We start from the raw sequence: 23,359 nt of genomic DNA on the forward strand, positions 1-23,359 counted from the left end.
GAAAGAGTGACTCATTATCTCCTTTTTATTATTCTTTCTATGCCATTGATTGTCAATTGCTAAAGTTAATTTCAAACCATTTATTGTTATTCACTTATTTTTAGCAATTTTTACTTTCAGTGATTCATTATTTGTAACTCATAGCTGAAGCCCAGCTTCTATCCATCTTTGTATACTTTCATAGCTGTTGACACAGTGGGTCTTAAAAATTTGTGTTTAAGCAAAATTAATTAATAAAGTAGAATTGTTCCGATAGGGTCTTATATGTCACTACCTCCAATAGAGTGCATTGGACATCCTGAAAAGAAAATATTTATTAATAGCCTAAATATCTTATATTAGAAATGTTTACAAACAATCTAAATATCTTAGAGCATTCTAGTGTTGTTTATTACATAAAAAATTAAAAATAGCTTCCTGGTAACATGGCTTCATAATAAAAAGCAGAAGGATTTGCATAAATAATTCTCTGAAATCGATAACTGTGTGGGTGTGTATGCATATAGACACGTGTCTGTACATGTATACATCTGTGTGAATACAAATACAGATACACACATATCTGTATCCATATTCACACAGATACACATAATACATATCTATGCAATAGCAAGATTATGTAGACATGAATATTGGCTATGTTTCTCTTGGAGAGTTATAATTTAAACAATTACTTCTCAATAGGTTTTTTTAATACTACCTACTTAATTAATAAGCTTGGAGATTGCTTTATGTTTTATCTCCTTTCATAAATTTTTCATACTAATTCAACACGGGAAAATTCTTTTAATGTTTACTAGAAATAAATCATTAACTTTTTTTAGTATATAGGAAAATTGCGATTGTTGAAATGATCCAAAAAGACTGCTGAATACTTTCAATGGAAAACGCAACACTGTTGGTTTATCTGATTCTATGAGTCTCTGTGTCTTCCATTGTTTTTTATCTATTTCACAACTCTGTAAGCTGCAAGTAATTTTCCGTAGAAATGAAAATTATCCAGTGGAGTGTATTTGACTTTGGCCCTAGGGATACTGACAATTTTGAATCTATTAAGCAAATTCATTTCAGCATTCTTGACTGTCTATATATGTGCCTACTCTGTGGATTTGCCTTTGAATCAGTTGAAACATCTTGCTGGTTCTCTTATTAACTAAGGAGTTAAATAAAATTATTAACATATCCATTTTACATTTGTATAAGAAATTATTTTTTAAAGCATCCTTTGACATTGGATTGACATAGTCTTAAGACATGGTAGAAACAGTGGATATCAAGTTTCTCAAGGTCATTTCTAGAAAAAAAATCAATTTATATAAAAAGTTTAACATTATGTCTAACAGTTCTCACTCCTATAACCATGACATTTCAAGTACATTTTATACATTAATCTTAGGGTGATGTAAGATCTCAGATATTATTTTATCAGGGATTTCAACTACTTGATTACTTTCACTTATTTAAATCTCCAGGTCAGTATTTTCCAACAGCACCATGGAGTTAGGTGATTTTACCAGGTAGAAGCTTAGTTCCTACACTTTCTCTTTACCCTTATAGAACATAAGAGGTTGTATAAGTCAAAGTATAGACATCTGGTGGCATGATTTTAATTTGTAACCAAATGTCTTGTCAAATTTTCTAGAAATAACTCATGATTTATTCACTTTCAGAAGGTTACCACTATGTAATCAGGTACCCTATATACGTGAGCCCAAGTACCTCAAAAGTATGTTGAGGATATATTACATCCTCTTCACTGTCTGTTTCACAGTTGTATTTTAGGTAAGAAAGAGAGTCAGTTGATGCCATTTAAGAGATCAACAGCAACAATATTGGCATAGTCTCGCAAAAGAGAGTTACTAATGTGCAGACAATAGTATTGATATATGCTCCTCATGGATATATATTTATATACATATACACTATATATAGATATAGACATATACATCAGATATATTTATTTAGATCCACTTAATCTTTAAGTTTCAATGAAAGTGAAAAAGCAAACCGTGGAGTATTTTGTTAAAAATGAATGATAAACCAATAACCTTCTGCGCATATTTTAAATGAGAAGAATGTAAATCTATTTCCTTGGACGGAGTGGAACTGTGATTTCCAGTGACTAGAAGCTGACTGCCTTCGCAATGTTTCTATTCACTGAGGAGGGTGGGATACCTGACTGATTCATGAGTTGGGAACGTGAATGAATTAAGGAAATTGACAAAACAGAGCATGACTCCTTTTATGACATTACAGAAAAGATTTTATGTTATTCATGGTACATCTATCATTTTGCCTGTCTGCTAGTACTGTGTTATTTCACTGCTGTTAAACTTCTTAAAACTCCAAGTAGTTTAGAGTCAACAGGGACTGGTACATTATATTCAATCTAAGTGGCTATAAAAGCCAATGTAACTAAGTACATACAAACTTTAAGCACTGCTACTATCAACATGAAAAATATAATAGGCAAAATGTTTTACACATCCAACGTGCACTACAAAACCTGTACATAATTTTTACAGTTTTAATTTAAAAGTATACTAGTTAGATAGTTCATCTACACACTTTTTTTTTCCCGGTACGCGGGCCTCTCACTGCTGTGGCCTCTCCCATTGCGGAGCACAGGCCCCGGACACGCAGGCTCAGCGGCCATGGCTCATGGGCCCAGCCGCTCCGCGGCATGTGGGATCTTCCCAGACCGGGGCACGCACCCGTGTGCCCTGCATCGGCAGGCGGACTCTCAACCACTGCGCCACCAGGGGAGCCCTACACGCTTATAGTGATAAAAATGAAGATACTACTTAAAGAAAAAGTACCTTTCCCAAGCAACATTTAGATCTGAAAATTAGTATTTTATTTCATATTTTAATGCTAATTTGATTTTCTGGTTATAAATGTTTATGGGGATAAAATTTAAAATAGATATTTGTATATTCTATCACATACAATTAAAATAAAATTTTTTCATTACTAAATATAGGTGTGAACTATTTACTGAGAAACATTTAATACATGGAAATTATTTTGTCTTTTGAATATCACCTCATTCTAACAATTCACAAAAATGTGAATAAAGGTTCTTAGAATATCTTTGATCTTGAAATGAATATGGACCTTATGAAAATCCATCAAACAATCCATCACATTTCAAAATCAAAAGTATATCACTCTAAACTCTATTGCTCAAAAATAATATGAATTGCTAAACATTAGGTGACAGCATTTTATACATTCTTATACACATGTATTTAAATGGATAGTTAACTACTTAGCAGTGTGAATTAAAATGGTATATACAAATATTTATTGTTAATTTACAAAATAAATGTAATGATCCTTGAATGAGTCAAAGAAAATAAGAAACTGGTGAAATGAAGCTTTATGCCTATTCACATGAATGTACGCAATGTCTCGATGTATGGGATGAACTGAGAGATCTTTACCTTCAAAATGATGGAAGTTTAAGAAGAAATAAAAAAGCAATATTTGAAATATTTAAGAAGAAATATTTGAAAGCAATATTTGAAGCAATATTTGAAATATTTAAGAAGAAATAAAAAGCAATCTTTTTTAAGTTCTGTGTTGCAAAGTAGCTGGTTGTGTAAATAATGAGAAAATTATCATTTAAATATTCCAAATGTTTTAGTTTGTTATTATTTTTATATTGTCATGAGTCTTAGCTTGGGTTGCCATAACCAAATACCACAGACTGTGTGGCTTAAACAATAGACATTTATTTCTCATAGTTCTGGAGGCTGGGAAGTCCAAGATCAAGGTGCCAACAGTTTCAATTCCTTGTTAGTTCTCTATTCCTGGCTTGCAGCCAGCTGCCTTCTTGCTGTGTCCTCGGTTGCTGGTACTCTCACTCAGGTTTTAGGGGTCTAAAAGCATCACACTCTCTAAATGTTCTCATTGTGTCTCTTGATCCAATTAACAAAGTATCAGGTTGGCACTTAGCACTGAGGAAGAAATGTTATTTGAAAGCCTATGTTCAAATGGCTGCATTTGCATGAACGTGGTTTTCACTGCTGTAGGCGTGTAGAAGCAAGGATGGAAGATGTTCTGGCTTGGAACTGGTGTACTTCCGATTGGATTCTGGCATTCCATGTTGCAAAGAATTTAAAATGACTAAGTGATATGTGGAAAATAACTGAGGCCAAGAAAGAACTGTGAGGTTTAAAAAATGCAAAGAGGCAAGGAAATATTGCTGTCTGTGAGGTCAAATAATATGTGTAGAGAAAATAAAATTTTCAGAGGACTGGAAAGATAAGGAATTGAAGTTAAAGGTGAGAAGAATACCAGAATTTAAAAATCTGATGGGAACTAACCACAGAAGATGTTAGGGTCCCTGTTAGGGCAGCGAGTGTAGGTGGCTAACTTAGAATGGGAATGCATGCCACTGAAGATAAGGAAAAAATCAATAAGCTGGAGAGCCAGGCTGTTGAACGTATTTTTCACAAAAGCATTAAATTCACTAACAGTGACAGCTGGGTGGCGGGGAGGGATGAGGTTGGGAGGGTGGGGCTTGGGGAGGGGGGATGACTGATAGCCTCTGGTCAGATTTTTCTTTAAATGCATATGTGGCTTCCTGGAAAGTAAGCAATTTTTGAAAAATAGAGAAACATAGAGCCTCCTGACACGAATCTCACAGAGGTAGTGAAGTATTGATCCAGATATAGCCATGCAGAGTTAGGAGAATGCCAGTCACATCTGGCACGTGTACGCAGAGCTTCAGATAATTTAGATGATCCCTTTAATGCACTTTCCTTAGAGAAGGTGACACAGTGTGAATTCCTGGGGGGCTATTTACCTTTTATATTCCAGATGTTAGCATAGAATAATCCATTCATTCAAAAGACTTGTTGGATGTCAGCTATTTCCCTTTTCTACTTAGAGGATTTATTCTTCCTCTCATGGCCCATAAGAACTAAAATGTTTCAGACAGTTCAAACCATCAAAATATGCTTTCAATAAACCTGAATTTTCAGAAAACTTTCATGCTATATTTTATTTGCTTCAATGCTCTAAAAACTTTCCCCCTATATATTTTTTTCTGAATATATTTTTTAAACTTCAGTGGTTTGGTGCTCACACATTTTACCCTTTGCTGAATCCTGTCCACTCCCCTCTCTCTCTCCAAATGAAAATATCCATAGACATACAGCCAGTTAGGATCAAAGACTAGACTTGACTCCCAGCCAAGACCCATACTTCCCCATAACTCTTCCATATCACCTCCAGCCCAAGTGGTTTAAACATTTTCTTTCTCACCTCCTTATTAGAATATGTACACTAATAAACATGTGACATGATACAGCACCCTGGTTTAAAAAAAGTTGAAAAGGGGCTTCCCTGGTGACACAGTGGTTGGGAGTCCGCCTGCCGATGCAGGGGATATGGGTTCGTGCCCCGATCCGGGAAGATCCCACATGCCGCGGAGCGCCTGGGCCCGTGAGCCTGCGCGTCCGGAGCCTGTGCTCCGCAATGCAACGGGAGAGGCCACAACAGTGAGAGGCCCGCGTACCACACAAAAAAAAAAAGTTGAAAAGTAATTTTAAAAGAGCTCAAGGCTCTACTTTATTTTGGTAATATCTGAAAGAGATACATAATACAAAACACAAATCTCTACGTTCCTCTTCTTTCATCCATTTTCCTCTTTTCTTAAATCCCTCTGAGTAACTTCCTAACCACAAACAAACTATGCATTTTTCTCTGCTAGAAGAAAACTCTTCCAGACCTAATCCAAATGCATCTCTCAGCCTGTATCCCCCTTCTCTACTGCCTTTCTAGTCCTGATTTCCTCTTATAGTTGCACTGATGTGGCAACGCTAAAGAGCCAGCCGTTGTCTGGTTTTGGTCCAAGGATGATGCTGGCCTCGTAGAATGGGTTCAAAGTGTGTGCAATTTCTTGGAATAGTTTCAGAAAGATAGGTGTTATCTCTTCTCTAAATGTTTGATAGAATTCACCTGTGAAGTCATCTGGTCCTGGACTTTTGTTTGTTGGGAGTTTTTTTAACTACTGATTCAAGTTCAGTACTGGTAATTGGTCTGTTCATATTTCCTATGTCTTCCTGGTTCAGTCTGGGGAGATTGTACCTTTCTAAGAATTTGTCCATTTCTTCTATGTTGTCCATTTTATTGGCATATAGTTGTTCACAGTAGTCTCTTACGATCCTTTGTGTTTCTGTGGTGTCGGATATAACTTGTTTTTCATTCTTATTTTGTTGATTTGGGACTTTTCTCTTTTTTTCTTGATGAGCCTGGCTAAAGGTTTATCAATTTTGTTTATCTTTTCAAAGAACAAGCTTTTATATGTGGAATATAAAAAATACAACAAACTAGTGAATAAAACAAAAAAGAAGCAGACTCGGATATAGAGAGCAAACTACTGGTTACCAGAGGGGAGAGTGAAGCGGGGAGGGGCAATATAGGGGTGGGGAAAAAAAGGTTATTTTGGGATTATATGCAATTATGTGTGTGAAACTTTTGAAAAGTCTAAAGCACTATAGAATTTAAAGACTCTTTCACTCCGTAAAAAATAAATTAAAAAAATAATAAGAGAGGGCATGTGATCTAATAAAAATATTTTTTAAAAATGCCAATCACCTGTTAACCACCAGCAGTAACTTTCTGGAGAATATGAATGGGAATAAACCCGAGTAGGCAAAGCCACAGTCCTTTCTATGGAGCAGAAAGAAGCTCCTACTAACCACATACATTAATAATTTTATCCTCTAAAGGGAAGCTTTATATAAGAGAAATTGATTACATTTGTATATGGCAGTACTGTAAATAAAACTCTAGCTGAAGTATTATAGGCTTATCCATGATATGAACCCAAAGGAACAAATTTAATGAATCAATATTTATAAGCTCTTTTCACCTATGTCTTGTAGTTTTAGCCACTGATTTCAGAATGTTGCTGAAAACAATATATTTCTTCCTAATGTTTGATTTCATGATCCCATGTGGACAAATCTCCATATTGGATTTCAATAAGTCCACAAAAGTTAAATATCTACTTTTAGCCCACTTTTATTTTCACAAGTTTAATTCCAATTTAATAATATAAAATGTGTAAAATAATCTGGCACTAGAATGTAGAATATAGTATTTGGCAGATGTTGCTTCACTTTCCTTGTTTCTCATAATGAAAAAAAATGGCACAATTATAAAATTTTGTAGGAAAAAATATGAAACTCTTGTCTATTAATTACCAACAGTTTAGGAAAGACAATACCCTCTCTTTGTTAGCTTAATATTGAGGCATTACAAATGATATGCCGTATATTTGTTCATTAGGTAAACTACATTTTACTAAGGATTTTTTTTTTGAATTTTATCTTTAAAATAACTAAAACATCTTGAAGTGTCACCAAACAGAAGTGGACATTTAATAAACACCCTGCTCTAATAGTTACAGAAAATCACTTGAAGGTGGTCATGTACCAGGTTTTCTATATTTTAGCTTTGGTCAAATCAGATCACCAGAAATCTACAAACTTGAACTATATTGCCTTGGTTGTTTACAGAACTGCTTTCTCTGAATTAAGTTTTGAGGTCATGCCCCAATTTTTTTATGAAAGAACAATACAACAAGGAAGCATATGAAATCTATTTTGTCACTTAATACAAAAATATTATTGAGGAATATGGTCACTCAGAAGCTCATGTATAACATCTCAGGAAAGGCATTATATCCCAATTCAGGGCTGGGAAAATCTTTTCTCCTTCAGAGGCAAGCTTCTCCTTTCATTAAAGTGAGAAACGACGCTATCTTCATTCTAACATGAACTACTAGGAAACTAAACCTAAAACTGTAATTACTACCCAGTTTCTTTTGGACTGAATACTTGTATTTCTCTTTGTCTTAGCCTTGGTTTTCTACATATTTATAACTACCCTATACTAGTGTTTTATGTCTAATTTCGTTTACTTTTTGTTTTACACTGTATGTTTACATTGCAGTATCTTATGTTTTATAAAACAATATAGACATTATATAATTGATGAAACGCTTAAGCTTTGTCTAGGCACAAAAACTATTTTCATTAGAATTGCTTAGTTAGCAAACACGTAGATGAGTGAATTCAACTTTCATATGCTTTTTCTATATATAATACTTCATATTGAATTATGCTTTATTTATGCCTTGGGATAAAATACAAAATTAATAACATAAAGTATCAATATCTTACTAGGGTCAAAAGAGAATACAGTAAGTCCCCTGCATATGAACGAGTTCTGTTCTGAGAGCATGTTCCTAAGTTCAATTTGTTTGTAAGCCCAACAAAGTTAGCCTAGGTACCCAACTAACACAATCGGCTATATAGTACTGTACAGTGATAGGTTTATAATACTTTTCACACAAATAATACATAACACAGAAAAATAGTACTGTACAGTAAAGTATACAAAAGCACAACCATTTGTAGAGAATGCATGCACGTGACATTGTATGCCAGATATGTGAACTAACTTACGTGATTGGACATGAGATGCAAGTGCGCATTTCTGAAAGCTCTCAACTTGAAGGTTCATATGTAGGAGACTCACTGTATTTAATTTTTAATCTCCCTTTCCTACATCTGAGAATGTAGAACTACAGGTAGAAACCATTGTACAGTTCATCCTCATCTGGGGTCCTTAGAGTACAACCAAATTCACATATTTTTGTAGAAATAAGTAAATTTCTGACATTCATACTTGACTCTTTAAAAAGCTATTTATTCAGAATTATTCAGCAGTTATTATGTCTTACTCCTTGTTATGTTCTGTGAATAAGATGAAAGACGCTATCCAGCGGGTAGCATAGACAATTAAATTAACAATAGAGGCATCCATAGGCTTCTATGAAAATAAAAGACAGAGCCATCCAGAAGAATGTTAAAATGTTAAAATGAGTATTCCTCCTATAGAGAACACTTCCTGCAAAGGCATATGTATAAGTGCTGTGGTGTAAGGCATCATGGGTCATGGGGCACTTTAGGAAGTTGGATATGGTTAAAAGAACTGATATGGTTAGAAGAATGTGTACAAGATGGGTACCAGTCAGTAGATGAGCCTGGAGAAGTGCTCAGGACTTATTTGTAACTCATATAACAGAGGTCAGAGTTTATATCAAGGACAGGGAGAATGAATATCATTTTTCCAAGGGAGTATCAATCAAAATTATATTTTTAAAACATTATAGTTGGCCCTCTGTATCTGCAGATGTGGAACCACAGATATGGAGGGCGAAGGGCTGACTGTAAGGGACTTGAGCATCCACGGATTCTTGTATCTTTGGGGGTCCTGGAACCAATCCCCCATGGATGCAAAAGGACAACTGTACTTTGTAAGGTGAAAGAGAGATTGAACTTGAATAGGAGGGGCACAAGGAAGATTAATGATGAGAATAAGGTCCCAATCACTGATAGGGCAGTGGGCATGAAAATCAAAGGAAATGAATGAAAAAGAATTGTCAGAATTCAAGTGAGATGACCCAGAAAGAATAATAAGGATTGGATTACATGGTGATTCACCGAGATAAGAAATTTAAAATGGGAGAAACTTTGCAGCAGGATTTGCAAGATTTCATGTAGGGGTGGCTTCAGTTTGAGGAATAAGTAATATATTCAGGTCAAGGTTTTAGCAAACAATTATATGCACAGGTCTGAAGCTGAGCAAAGAGCTAGAGGCATAGGCTTCAAAGTCATTAGTTTAACTGGGAGTTAAACTGCCATGGATGGGAATGAGATCACCCAACAAGTATGCAGAGAGGAGAGAAAATAGAATTGAGAGCAGCATCCGATGGGGTACTAGGGTGATTTATCTTTGTTTATTTTGATTTTCCTTACCGGCCTACTATGAGAGCTAGTCAATGTGGGCATATTCATATTTTCCCCACTTTCATGCCCTCTGTGTTTTGCTTTTATTTTCCAAGTACACGCTACAGCTTGTCCTTGGAATACACTTTCCCTGTCATGTCTTTCAATTTACATATTCTTCAAAGATCTCCTAAAATCTCTCCTATGCCTCTAAATAGGTATTACTTCTCCAGTCTTGCCTTTTTTACCTATATCCACCCCCATCCAAATCTACAGTGCATCACTGCCACCTCTCTTTTACTACACCCTCAAGTTTCTTGCTCCCATGTCTTCAGAGTTCAAGTTCCTGAAAGCTTTCCACTCTTGCTGTCTCCTCTGTCTGCAGCAACCTGGCCTTTGCTTTCACTGTTCACACAGTTTCTCTCCTCAAGGTCTCCACTTGTGATGTTCTCACCTTGCGCTGAGCACTCACCAGCTGTTCACACAATATGTGGTGAATTGAATTAGCCTGGAAGAGATGAGGAAACGAAGAAAGGGAGCAACTGTGGAAAGCTGGGGTTGGAAAGCATTTCTGGCAATTGTGATCTTTGTAGTCTTATATAAGAGGGTGTTAAGTTTTACAAACTCTTTGGAAGTGGAGGATAATTTTATTTTTTAAAATTTTGAATCTGTTTGCAGAGCAGCATGCTGTTTTTATGTTAGAGGCTCTGGAGAGTCTGATGGAAATTCTGACATCCTCCACACCTCAGCACAGTTTTTCATTCCAGTATCAATGTAGGGATTGGAACTTGTTGCAAGAATTTTTCAGAAATACCTTGCTCTGTAATCCAGTACAACTTGGCCAGCTGTAATGACAGTGTCCTAAATAAAGGTCAAATGCCTGCATTAATTCTCCAGAACTTTCCTTGATTTATTCAGTGTTTACTAAGCAAAACATATATAGAACTGTACTAGGCCTTGTAGTATACAATATACTAGTATACTTATATAAAGCTAGTATGAAATAAGGAAAATATGTATTTAATGTTATTTTGAGGTTAAAATTCAATTGAGGAAGAAAAGAAAAAAAAAAACACATTAAATACTTCAGCAATTAAGATTTATTGAGCAATTTTGTATAGAACCAGAACAAAAACCTAAGGATAAAAGCACAAATAGGATATCCTACCTCCAAGATGCTCAGGGCCCAATAACAGGGGAGTCATATGTTAACATGCAATTATAATATACTGTCATAAACAGTATAATGGGGAGGGTTCTCCTGACTTCATTGTAAATGAGTTTACAATAGATCATTACAAAATATCTGAACTAAAACAGCTTGGAGAGGCCTCAAGAAGATTGAAAAAAGTTTTGACTCATCTACAACTTTAACATCTGCCTTTAACATCAGAGTTCAGGCAGCTGCACTGAGGAAAATCATCATCCTGCAGCAGGGAATTATATCTAAGCCAGGTAGAGTCAACAGGTACAACAAGTACAAATAAGAACTAGAGAAAAGGCACTGACTCTATAGCATAGAGTCCACAGTGAAAACACAGATGGACCCACATTTGTCCAGTGAAGCCATGCTTGGTTAATGCCTTGGAAACTGGACCCAATAGGCTTTTCCCCTCTCAATTGTATTCCCAAAGGACAATTTTATGTAGAGATCCTTAATCTAGTCTCCAGCCCCTGATAATCACCATTCTATACTCTGTTTTTAGAAATTAGGCATTTTTCAATTCCACATATAAGTGGGATCATGCATGATTTAGAAACTGAAGACTGGATTAAGGATCTCTTCATAAAATAGTCCTTCAGGAATACAATTGAGAGGGAAAAAGCCTATTGGGTCCAAGTAGAAACTCAGAGTGGCTATGGGACATCTCTCTTTTCTGTTGGAAGAAATATGGCTTAAATCTAGATCTCTCTCTAGTTATGAATGAGTTAACTGTTTTCCACAAACACATAACATCAAAATATTCAGTATTCAAAAATGACACATTTATGAAAAGGATTTAACATATGAAACAGAAGAAAACCAGAAAAAATCACCTTTTTATTCACAAAAAGATACAGAACCATGACTTTCAAGAGAGTAGAACAATATACCATAGAGAGAAAAATGTCTCTGAGAAAGGCAGCTCTGAAAAGAGAATAGGTTCAAACAAGACTAGAACACAAGGATAGACAAAATCCAAAATAAAAGAAAATTTTGCCTTGAAGCTTACTATGATTATGAGTGCAACTACTTTTTTTTTAATGCTTGATTATTTTTGCCTATTTATTTATTTATAAGATTGACTGTAATAAAATTAGCAAAAAACAATTCTAAAATGAATTATAAAAATAAATATATAAATTATGTAAGAAGAAAAGTATATTATTTTCCTTTGGGATTTAAAAGACTAAGTAAATAAATACTTATTATTTGCCAATGCTCACTGAAGTAATGTACAAAGTTAATGGGGAATCTTTCAGCTTTTGATCTTAAACATTAAATTTCATCTGGAAGAGTCATATTGAAGAGAGTCAAAGAAATTTTACAGAGAGATGAGGTAGTTTTGTAATGATAATAATTAGTACTGCACAAGTATAAGAATAGGCAAAAATCAATAAATTTTTTACATGACAGAGTTTGGGATTTCAAGTCAGTGAGATAAGAGAAGCTTAGGCAGCAGTCAATGCTGGAACTAGGGTAATTGGTTAATTAGTTGGAGAAAATAAGGTTAGATTCCCACTCCCTGAAATAATTTCATATAGGACAAGGGATTTGTTGCTTTAAAAAAATCCAGAAGAAAATATAGATATTTATCTTGCCTTGAGGTGGAGAACACATTCAAAGACTAAAATCCAAGAAAAATTCATAGAGGAAAATACTGACCAATACGACTTCACAAAATATCAAATCATGTCATTCACAATAAAAGATGTGCTGCCAGCTAGACAAAAATTTGCAAGACATAATAAACACTAAATAGAAAATTCTTGCATATCAGTAAGAAAATATCTTTAAGTAAAAGGATAAAACCCATGAAGCACAACAAAAGTATAAAATACTATAGCAGAGGGATCGTACAGATTGAAAGAATAAAGTGGTTGTTTTAGGATAAATGCTTTAACATGCATTCATGTGTTTCTGACATCATTTGTTCATATACTTTCATTTTTTTAAATTTATTTTTATTCAGATATGATTGACATACAAAATTGTATAAGTTTAAGGTGTACAATTGTTACTTTGATTCATTTATATATTGCAATAGGATTACCAATATGGTGTTAACTAATACCTCTGTCACATCACATAAGTATCATTTCTTTTTTGTGTTAAGAATAATTAAGATCTAGTCTCTTAGCAACTTTGAAGTTTATAGTACAGTATTATTGTCTATAATCATTGCTGTTCATTAGATGTCCAAGACTTATCTACTGATTGTAAGATTATACCTTTAAACTACATCTCCCCAGTGTATCCTTGTAGCTTGTTTTATACCTAATTTTTTTTTTTTTTTGCTGTACGCGGGCCTCTCACTGTTGAGCACAGGCTCTGGACGCGCAGGCTCAGCGGCCAAGGCTCACGGGCCCAGCCGCTCTGCGGCATGTGGGATCTTCCCGGACCGGGGCACGAACCCATGTCCCCTGCATCAGCAGGCGGACTCTCAACCACTGCGCCACCAGGGAAGCCCTGTTGTATTTTTTAGATTCCACATAGAAGTGATATTATACAGTATTTATCTTTCTCTGTCTGACATATCTCACTTAGCATAATGACCTCTAAGTCCATCCATATTGCAGCAAATGGCAAAATTTCTTTCTTTTTTATGGCTGAGTAGTAGACTGCGTCCATATCTTGCTGATTGTAAACAATGCTGCTATGAACATCAGGGTGCATGTATCATTTCAAATTAAGGTTTTTGTTTTCTTCAGATATACACCCAAGAGTGGAATTTCTGGGTCATATGGTAGTTCTATTTTTAGATTTTCTGAGAAACCTCCATACTGTCTTCCACAGTGGCTGCAACCAATTTACATTCCCACCAACAGTGTATGAGGGTTCTCTTTTCTCCATATCCTTGCCAACATTTGTTATTTGTAGACTTTTTTGATGATGCCATTCTGACAGGTGTGAGGTAATATCTCATTGTGATTTTTATTCGCATTTTCCTGATGATTAGTGATGTTGAGCATCTTTTCATGTGTCTGTAGGCCATTTGCATTTCCTCTTTGGAAAAATGTCTATTCAGTTCTTCCGCCCATTTTTAATTGGGTTGTTTATTTTTTTGATGTTCAGTTGTATGAGCAGTTTACATATGTTGGATATTAATCCCTATCAGACATGTCATTTACAAATATTTTCTCCCATTCAGTAGGTTGTCTTTTTGTTTTGTCAATAGTTTCCTTTGCTGTGCAAAAGCTTATGAGTTTAATTAGGTCCCATTTGCTTATTTTTGCTTTAATTTCCTTTACTTTAGGAAATATATCTAAAAAAAATCTTGCTATGATTTATGCCAGAGTGTTCTCCCTATGTTTTCCTCTAGGAGCTTTGTGGTTCCCAGTCTTGCTTAGGTCTTTACTCCATTTTGAATTTGTTTTTGTATATGGTGTTAGAGAATATTCTAGTTTCATTCTTTTACAAGTTGTCCAGTTTTCCCGGCACCACTAATTGAAGGACTGTCTTTTCTCCATTGTATATTCTTGCCTCCTTTGTCATAGACTACTTGACCATAAGTGTGTGGACTTACCTTTGGGCTCTCTATTATGTTCCATTGATCTATGTGTCTGTTTTTGTGCCACTACCATCCTATCTTAATTACTGTAGCTTTGTAGTATAGTTTGAAGTCAGGGACTGTGATTCTTCCAGCTCTGTTCTTCTTTCTCAAGATTGTTTTGGCTATTCAGGGTCTTTTGTGTTTCTAGAAAAATTTTAAAATGTTTTGTTCTAGTTATGCGAAAAACGCCATTGGTACTTTGACAGAGGTTGCATTGAATCTGTACACTGCTTTGGGTAGTATGATCATTTTAACAATATTGATTCTTCCAGTTCAAAAACACAGTATATCTTTCCATCTGTTTTTGTCATCTTCAATTTCTTTCATCTATATATGTCTCATATTTTTCTTATAATTTTCCAAGTACAGTTTTTTTGCCTCCTTATGTAGGTTTATTGCTTGGTATTTTATTCTTTTTGATGTGACGGTAAATGGGATCATTTCCTTAACTTCTCTTTCTGATAGTTCATTGTTAGTGTATAGAAATGCAACAGATTTCTGTGTATTATTTTTGAATCATGCAACATTACCAAATTTACTGATGAGCTCTAGTAGTTTTCTGGTGGCATCTTTAGAATTTTCTATGTACAGTATCATGCCCTCTGCAAACGGTGACAGTTTTACTTATTCCTTTCCAATTTGGATTTCTTCTATTTCTTTTTCTTTTCTGATCACTATGGCTACAACTTCCAAAACTATGTTGTATAAAAGTGGCGAGAGTGGGCATCCTTGTCTTGTTCCTGGTCTTAGAGGAAATGCTTTCAGCTTTTCACCATTGAGTATGGTATTAGCTGTGGGTTTGTCATATATGGCCATTACTATGTTGAGGTAAGTTCCCCCTATGCCCACTTTCTGGAGAATTTTTATCATAAATAGGTGTTGAATTTCACACACACACACTTTTTAATGTTGTTTTCATTTATTTAATCCATTAAGACACCTGAACAAAAAATACAAGTATATCTGATTATAGCGAATACTCATCTGTATTTTTCTTCTTTTCTTGAATCCACCAAGGAGAAAATACCTCACTAATTGTATTTTTAAAAAACTCTACTGGGCTTCCCTGGTGGCGCAGTGGTTGAGAGTCTGCCTGCCAATGCAGGGGACACAGGTTCGTGCCCCGGTCCGGGAAGATCCCACATGCCACGGAGCGGCTGGGCCCGTGAGCCATGGCCGCTGAGCCTGCGCGTCCGGAGCCTGTGCTCCACAACAGGAGAGGCCACAACAGTGAGAGGCCCGCGTACCGCAAAAAAAAACAAAAAACAAAAAAACTCTACTGACAGCATTCAATGGAATAAAATTAAGAATCCAGAAATAAGCCATTACATTTATGGTCGATTGATTCTTGACAAGGGTGCCAAGACAATTCAACAGGGAAAGAATAGTCTTTTTGACAACGGATATTGGGACAATTATATATACACATTCAAAAGAATGGTGTTAGATTCTGACATTATATTATAAACAAAAAAATAACTCAAAGTGAATGAAAAACCTAATTGTAACAGCTAAAAGTGTAAAACTCTTAGAAGAAAATATAAGTAAAAATCTTCATGACCTTGGATTAGACAATGGTTTTTTATATGTGACACAAAATTTCAAGCAACAAAAGAGACACATTATACCAAATCAAGATTAAATTGTTTTGTGTTTGAAATAAACCAATAAAATGAAAAGACAATCCACAGAATGGGAAATAATTTTTACAAATCATATATCTCATAAGGGACTCATATTCAGAATACATAAATAACTATTAACAAGCCAACAATTAAAAATTGAAAAATAATTTAAAGAGTTACTTCTCCAAAAAAGATATACAAATGGGCAAGAAGCACATGAATAGATGTTCAACATTATTAGTCACTTGGGAAATGCAAATCAAAACAACAATGAGATGCCATTTCACACTCACCAGGATGGCTATGATCAAAAGATGGAAAATAACAAGTGAGAGTGAGGATGTGGAAAACAATCCCTCAAAGGTACAGCTGGGAATGGAAAATGGTACAGCCACTTTAGAAAACGGTTTTCCATTTCTTCACCAAAGTTAAACATAGAGTTATCAAATGCCCTAGCAATTTCACTCATAAGTATATATTCATGAGAATTGAAACCATATGTCTACCCAAAACTTGTACACAAATGTTTATAGTGTAACTGTGTAGGGCCCCATGGGGCCTTCCCAGGACAGACCAAACCCCTGCCCCGTGTCCTCTGCCTGCCTCTTTTCTGTAGAAAAACTTTAACCAAAGAATAAATTTAATCAGAGAAGTGAAAACAAGACAAAAAAAGGAAAACAGTCAAGACAAAATAATAATAGTTTAGCCATTAAACAAAGTCAAGGACCTTTAATTCCTCCTCAAAGGCTAGAGATAATATTCTAAGCCATATCCTTTGAGCTGGTTTGCAGGTACTGAAGCGCCCACCAAGGGGAAGAAGTTAACTACTTGATGACCAGATTGTAGCCATGCATAAACTGCTCTATCTTTTGCACAATTCCATTAAGTGGCCTCAAGGAAATGGGAAAAAACCGACCCTTGAACTGAAGATTAACTGTACTTAAAAACTTTCAGGATGGTCTGATGATCAGACCACCACATGACCAATTTCAGGATGACAGAGCTAACTATGGTCTTCTACACATAGCCTCCCCTACCACCTGTGAACCCCTGAAACTCCCGTTTAAAAGCTCTTGTCCCTTAATCAACAGTTGGGAGTTGGCTCTTAGACAGGAGTCCACCTTCTCCTCAGGTTGCCAGCCTCCTGAATAAAGCAATCTTTCCTTTCCTACCAACACTTGTCTCTCAAGTATTGGCTTTCGAGTGGCGAGCAACGAAACCTGAGCTCTGTAACAATAGTACCACTATCCATAATAGCCAAAAAGCGGAAACACAAATGTCCACTAGTTGAATGAATAAACAAAAAGTTTTATGTACACTTTTTATCAGTCATAAAAGGAATGAACTACTGATACTTGCTATGAGATAAATGGATCATGAAAATATTATGATATTAATAAAGCCAGACACAAGAGGTATTATATGATTCAACTTACATGAAATATCTAGAAACAGCATATCTATAAAGACAGAAATTAAATTAGTCATTGTCAGGAGTTAGGGAGAGGAGTAAGAATTTGTGGTGATTATTACACAACTTTGTAATCACTAAATCTAACCATTGAATTGTACACTTTTAATGGGTGAACTTTATGGCATGTGAATTACAGCTCAGTAAAAACTATTAAAAATGAAAATAACTTAGGTTTATTCCAATAATCCAAGATTGTTCTAATACCGTAAAATCAATTAATGTAATTCACTGCATTAACTATTTGAAAGAGAAATTCTTATCTCAAAGTATGCACAAAATTATATGCTTTTTAAAACGTGCAAACGAGGGATAGAATACAGTTCCTTTAATCTGAATACAGGTAGCCATAAAAGCCTACAAAAAATACCATAATTAATAAGGAGATATTGAAACCTTTCCTTCTGAGATCAGAAGCAAGAAAAGATTCCCCAGTTCAATAAGAGAGAAAAAAAAAAGTGCCCAAGTACTGACAAAAAAAGAATTACACTGTTCATTATTTGCAAATGGTATTATTGTATATGTAGAAAATTTTAAATATTAGAACTAAAAAAGTAAATGTAGCAAGCAAGATCCTTGATAGAATATCAGCATATAAAAAACTTTTATTTCCTTATACCAGGAATAACCAATTAGAAAATAAGATCTTAAAAATATATTGTTTATGATCAGTTTTGTTAACCTCATAAAATTAATTTGAAAGCTTTTCTTTTTTTATGTTCTGGAAGATTTCAATAATTTTCAAGGCATTTTAATAATGTTGAATAGATCTAGCCAACAACAGCAACAGAAAGATTCAAATTGCATGCAACTGTGGATATCCACATTGGTACTAGGAATATCTCATTACTGAAGATCTTTTTGTGTGTGTGTGTGTGTGTGTGTGTGTGTGTGTATTGAAGATCATTTTTGAATATAAATTACAGGCTTCTAAGAATGTCCTGATTTGCTAAGTGTTCTTTTTTTATTTATCAAAATGGAGAAATCTTTTTTATCCCTTACACTTTAAAAAGTAACACAGGCTGATGTAACAATTTGCAATCAATATACACATGTAAAAAGTAGAAAATTAAGACAATCTACCCAACTCATCTTAACAATAACCACTTATACCATTTTGGTGTATGTCCTTACATATGTATGCCTTTACATCATGGGCATGCATACATGTGGTTATGGATATATATCCACAAGTGAGATAGAAACAGAGAGATAGAGGTCAATTATAGTATACATGATATTTTGTACATTATTTTTTAAATTTAGACAATAGAACTTAATAAATACAGTAATTAGAAAAACCCTAGTGTTATCTGCATGTTTTCACATCTCTGAAATGACATCTGTGTATAGATAAACATTCACCACAATCAACTACATATGTTGCTTGGAGTTGTTACCTCCAGCTGCCATGTTAGATTAAAGTAATGATTGACATTTGTTTGCATACTATTTGGGAATTTCATATTTGTTATGCTGTATTTCTTCTGTTTCTAAAACATACAGCTTGGAAATACACATTTTGTTTCCATACAGCTGGATGGTGCAAACATACCAGAACTAAAGAATTACAGTTTGTAGCTTACCAGCTTGCATCCTTAAGCAATCCTTATAAATACAATCCTTCTTATTAATACTGCCTTCTATTCTTATTAAGTATGCTCAGGAATTTAAAACATAGCGCTTGCTCATTTAAATAGACAATTTGCTGCTCAAAATAATGTGTGGACCTTAAAGTGTGATTTTGGAAATGGAGATAAGAGTTCCAAATATTTTAAATAGCAGAGTTTAGTTAAATTTTTGCAGTACTTTAGCAGAACGTTTTAAAGAACAGAAAGATTTGGTTTCTGAGATTTATCCCAATAGTGGTTACAAATAGTCTTCTCTTTCTTTATTATATTTGAATGGCATATTTCATTTCACACATCCTTTACTTGCTGCCAGAACCTTAATATAGCTGAAGGAGAAAGCTTACCTACGCAGTGTTTGTAAATGTCAACTAGCCAACAGATATTTGGAAGCCTATGAATGTTCACCTTTCTAATGTTTGCTTAAAGCCATCTGGAATTAATGTTCTCCTCTTTCCGCTACTCTCACCTCAAAAAAAAAAATCTTTACACAGAAATTGACACAAAATATATTAAATAAAGCTGGTATTCAGCCCTCTTGCATTCAAGCAGGAATTGCGCATGCATGTAAAAAAGAAGGAAATATTTGTATAGTATTCTGTACACTTGCTGTCAAGTTATCCTTTGATACATCTGCAATTTTCCAGTGAAACACATCTTGTTTATTTTGGATTAGGAGCATGCTCTTGCATGTCTACCAGGATTCATTTGCCTGCTAAAGAAGCCCTATCCAGAAAGAGGTTAAATCACAGGCCCCTCAAACCAAGTCTGCTTGTTTTTATTTTATTTTCTCAGCTTGATTAGTCAACATTTGTGAAAATGAGTAATTTGAAAGATGATACTAAAATTTTCTTACAGAGTTGGTCCGCCTTCTCTCAGAAGAGGAGCTAATTTTCCTCTCAGGCCTTGGGACCTGGAATTAGGGAAATGGAGCACGGAGAGCTGGCTCCCCAGCTCTGGAAAACTTAAATCTACTCTGGACAAGCTGCTCATATGTGGGGCAAGGAAGCCAGTGGATATCCTGGGTGAGTAGCACTTGTGTAGGGAGCTTTGGATTTCTCTGGGCTCCATTAATCTTTTCTATTTCTTTTGTTTCTCTTTCCAGGTTTGTTCTATCAAAACCTAATGTACCCAAATCTGAGTCAATCATCAATCTTGTTTCTAACTTCCCCATTTTCACTAGTCTCACTCAGCCACATCCCCTGCTGATTCCATCATCTAACATTCATGTAGTAAATACAAGTCATTTTATGGGATCTGATCGGAGACAAGGAAATTAGCACAGCATAGAATTCGATTAGCATATGGCAGCCCTTGGCCTCTAACCTTACAGAGTAATTTTTCCTATTTTCATGTCCTTGAGTATTCTGTCTCTCCTAGATCTAAAACTATCCAAGTTTACCTAGCTAACTTTTCTGCCTAGGCTTCTGCTTCCCTTTTTCAATTCATATCTGTTGCATAAAAATGTCCCCAGAAAAGGGAAAATTAATCTTCCAGTAAAAGAGTGCTTTTTACTTTATCCCCTAAAGTTTAAACTCTTCAGCCCATACATAAAATCTTGTCTTTTCAACTCCTGCATATTCGGTTACCATTATCTGAAACCATCATAGAGCTAAAGCCCTTCAAATTATTCACACTATAAAGATAGTGTGATATACAAAATGGAAGCATCTTAAAGAGTAACTGACCTGACATCAGTCCCCTCAAAAATCACTTAATAAAATCTGTACTTTCAACAAATATTTTTGAACATTTATGTATCAGTCAAACCAGTTAACTGGAAATACAAATCAACTAAAAGATCTGGTGAATTAATCCAACATACAATTTTGAAAATGTCAATTTAATTTTTTTCCTGATAAATGACATTTTAAAAAGTAACCCACTAATAAAGGACATTGTCAGAAAAGCAGAACTTATTTTGGGCCTTTGAGGAGCCAAAACATCTGTTTGATTTAAACCTAGGAGACACCTTCCTAGGTAGGAAGAAATTAGATGAGGTTTTGTCTAATATCCATGAATATTAAGGTTATTCTCTATTGGTTTGGAGTACTCATTTACACACCAATATTCAGCTTTTGGAATTTAAGGACTCATTAACTTTGCTAAACATGGAATTTAGCTTTTTTAAAGCTAATTATTTCTTTACTATTTTTATATCCAAGTATACTCTTCTTACTCACAAAGGACAAATCTTCACCAATCCCCAACCTCTGCCGTCAGGGAAATAATTTCATTTAAATCCCTTGAGAGCAATTATTTATGGACTCCACAAAAACAGGAATAAACTTTTTGTGGTCCCATTTACTTTTGTGGAGACTAGAGATTATCTATAATTTGAAGTCATAACTACTTTGTTAACATATTTTAAAAAATAGGACAAAAGCAAACTACTGATCCCTACCACATATTAGACATTACTTATTACAATTAAATCGACCTTTCAGGTGCTCTCAAAGTGTTATTTTGGTATTTAACAAAATCACTGATTTCAGAAGCTCTACATTCCCTTCATCTTCAAAATTCTGTGAACCAAATTATTAACACAATTGGTTTTATTGAGAATTACTCTGTTGTTCTTATAAGATGTTCTCTGAATAGATTGTTTTCAATCTATAATAAACACTTTTATACAGTTGAAGCAACCTTCTCTGGGTATCTTCCCTACTTGACACTTGTGTGTTCCATCTTTGGTCAATGTACAATACTTATTTTGCCATAATTTCTGCAACACAATGTCTCTGGGGTCTCCTTTAAAATCTCCAAGCTTCTCATATTTCAAGTTTCTTTAGAACAGTTAGCTGAACGTTGGCTGCACAGCCCTAAAGTCCAGCCTGCACCTCAGACCAATTACGTGAAAAACTCTAGGGGTAGAACCCTGACATCAATAATTTTCAAAATTCCCAGGTGGTCCCAATGTGCAGTCATGGTTGAAAAACACTATTTAGAGTGAGAAATGACCTCAGGCTATCCTACACCTTTCCTATTAATAGCCTAACATATCACAAGTGGCAAAATGGCATCAGTGAATGTGCATGGTTACAAAATAGTGCTCTCCGTTTTGTTCCAATTCTGCTGAGGTTTTTGTAAAACCTCTGTGTCCATGTCCTTGTAATTTGAACTTTGACCCATCAAGTTCTGATAATCTTTGCTAAACTTAGTCCAAAGTTGGAACATGCTTTTTCTGAAATAAAAATGGCAGCTCTCAGTAAAGTTTGGCCATTTAATTATATATTATACATAAAAATAATCACAATTTTGAACAAGACTGTCACTCTTAAATAATTAAAATTTTAATAACTTTCAGGTAAATAATAAGCTGTAGAGGCCATTTATTTACAGCAATTTATTAATATATAGAATTCCTCAGAGCATTACTTCTCATTAGTAACTTGCATGAACTCATATGTATTAATCTCTTCATGCTAACATTTATCGTACCTAAAATTCCTTTATGCAATATCAGGAAGATTTTTTTTTTTTTTTCTCTTTGTGGTACGCGGGCCTCTCACTGTTGTGGCCTCTCCCATTGCGGAGCACAGGCTCCGGACGCACAGGCTCAGTGGCCATGGCTCACGGGCCCAGCCGCTCCGCGGCACGTGGGATCTTCCCGAACCGGGGCACGAACACGTGTCCCCTGCATCGGCAGGCGGACTCACAACCACTGCGCCACCAGGGAAGCCCTCAGTAAGATTTTTAACTATTTAGTCAAGAAAATTCCTTTTGATGGCTCATTCTAATAGCACAAAAGAGAATCATCTGTTTCTATTTTGAGCCCAGCTTTAAATTTCAACTCCAAGCTCTTTTAACTTATTTATTCGAAATTTGCTGCAGAGTTAATTTTCAAAACTCTCAGTTTATTTTTCAATTTTTTTTTTCCTCAGGCCCAAACATTGTAGGAGTAATAAGACATCTCTCATTCATCAATAATAAGGACATTTCTCAGAAAGTTTTGCTCTAATTTTTATCCCTACCATAGCCCTTTCATTAGGCAATATGTTTATTTGATTAGGACAACTACTTTTTCATTTTATTTAATGTGACCTCACAAACTTTGAGATTTGAATTT

At 35.0% G+C, this 23,359-nt stretch overlaps 1 protein-coding gene across 1 annotated transcript in view; it reads right to left on the reverse strand.

The window, feature by feature from the left end:
• The window catches only part of GPC5 (glypican 5), a gene marked incomplete at its 3' end in the record, with an annotated part of 683,933 nt that overhangs the window by 49,077 nt on the left and 611,497 nt on the right, over positions 1-23,359 (reverse strand). The window lies entirely within an intron of this gene.

This window comes from Lipotes vexillifer, unplaced genomic scaffold (genome assembly GCF_000442215.2).
Source record: "Lipotes vexillifer unplaced genomic scaffold, Lipotes_vexillifer_v1.1 scaffold256, whole genome shotgun sequence".
NCBI classification, from domain to species: Eukaryota; Metazoa; Chordata; class Mammalia; order Artiodactyla; family Lipotidae; genus Lipotes; species Lipotes vexillifer.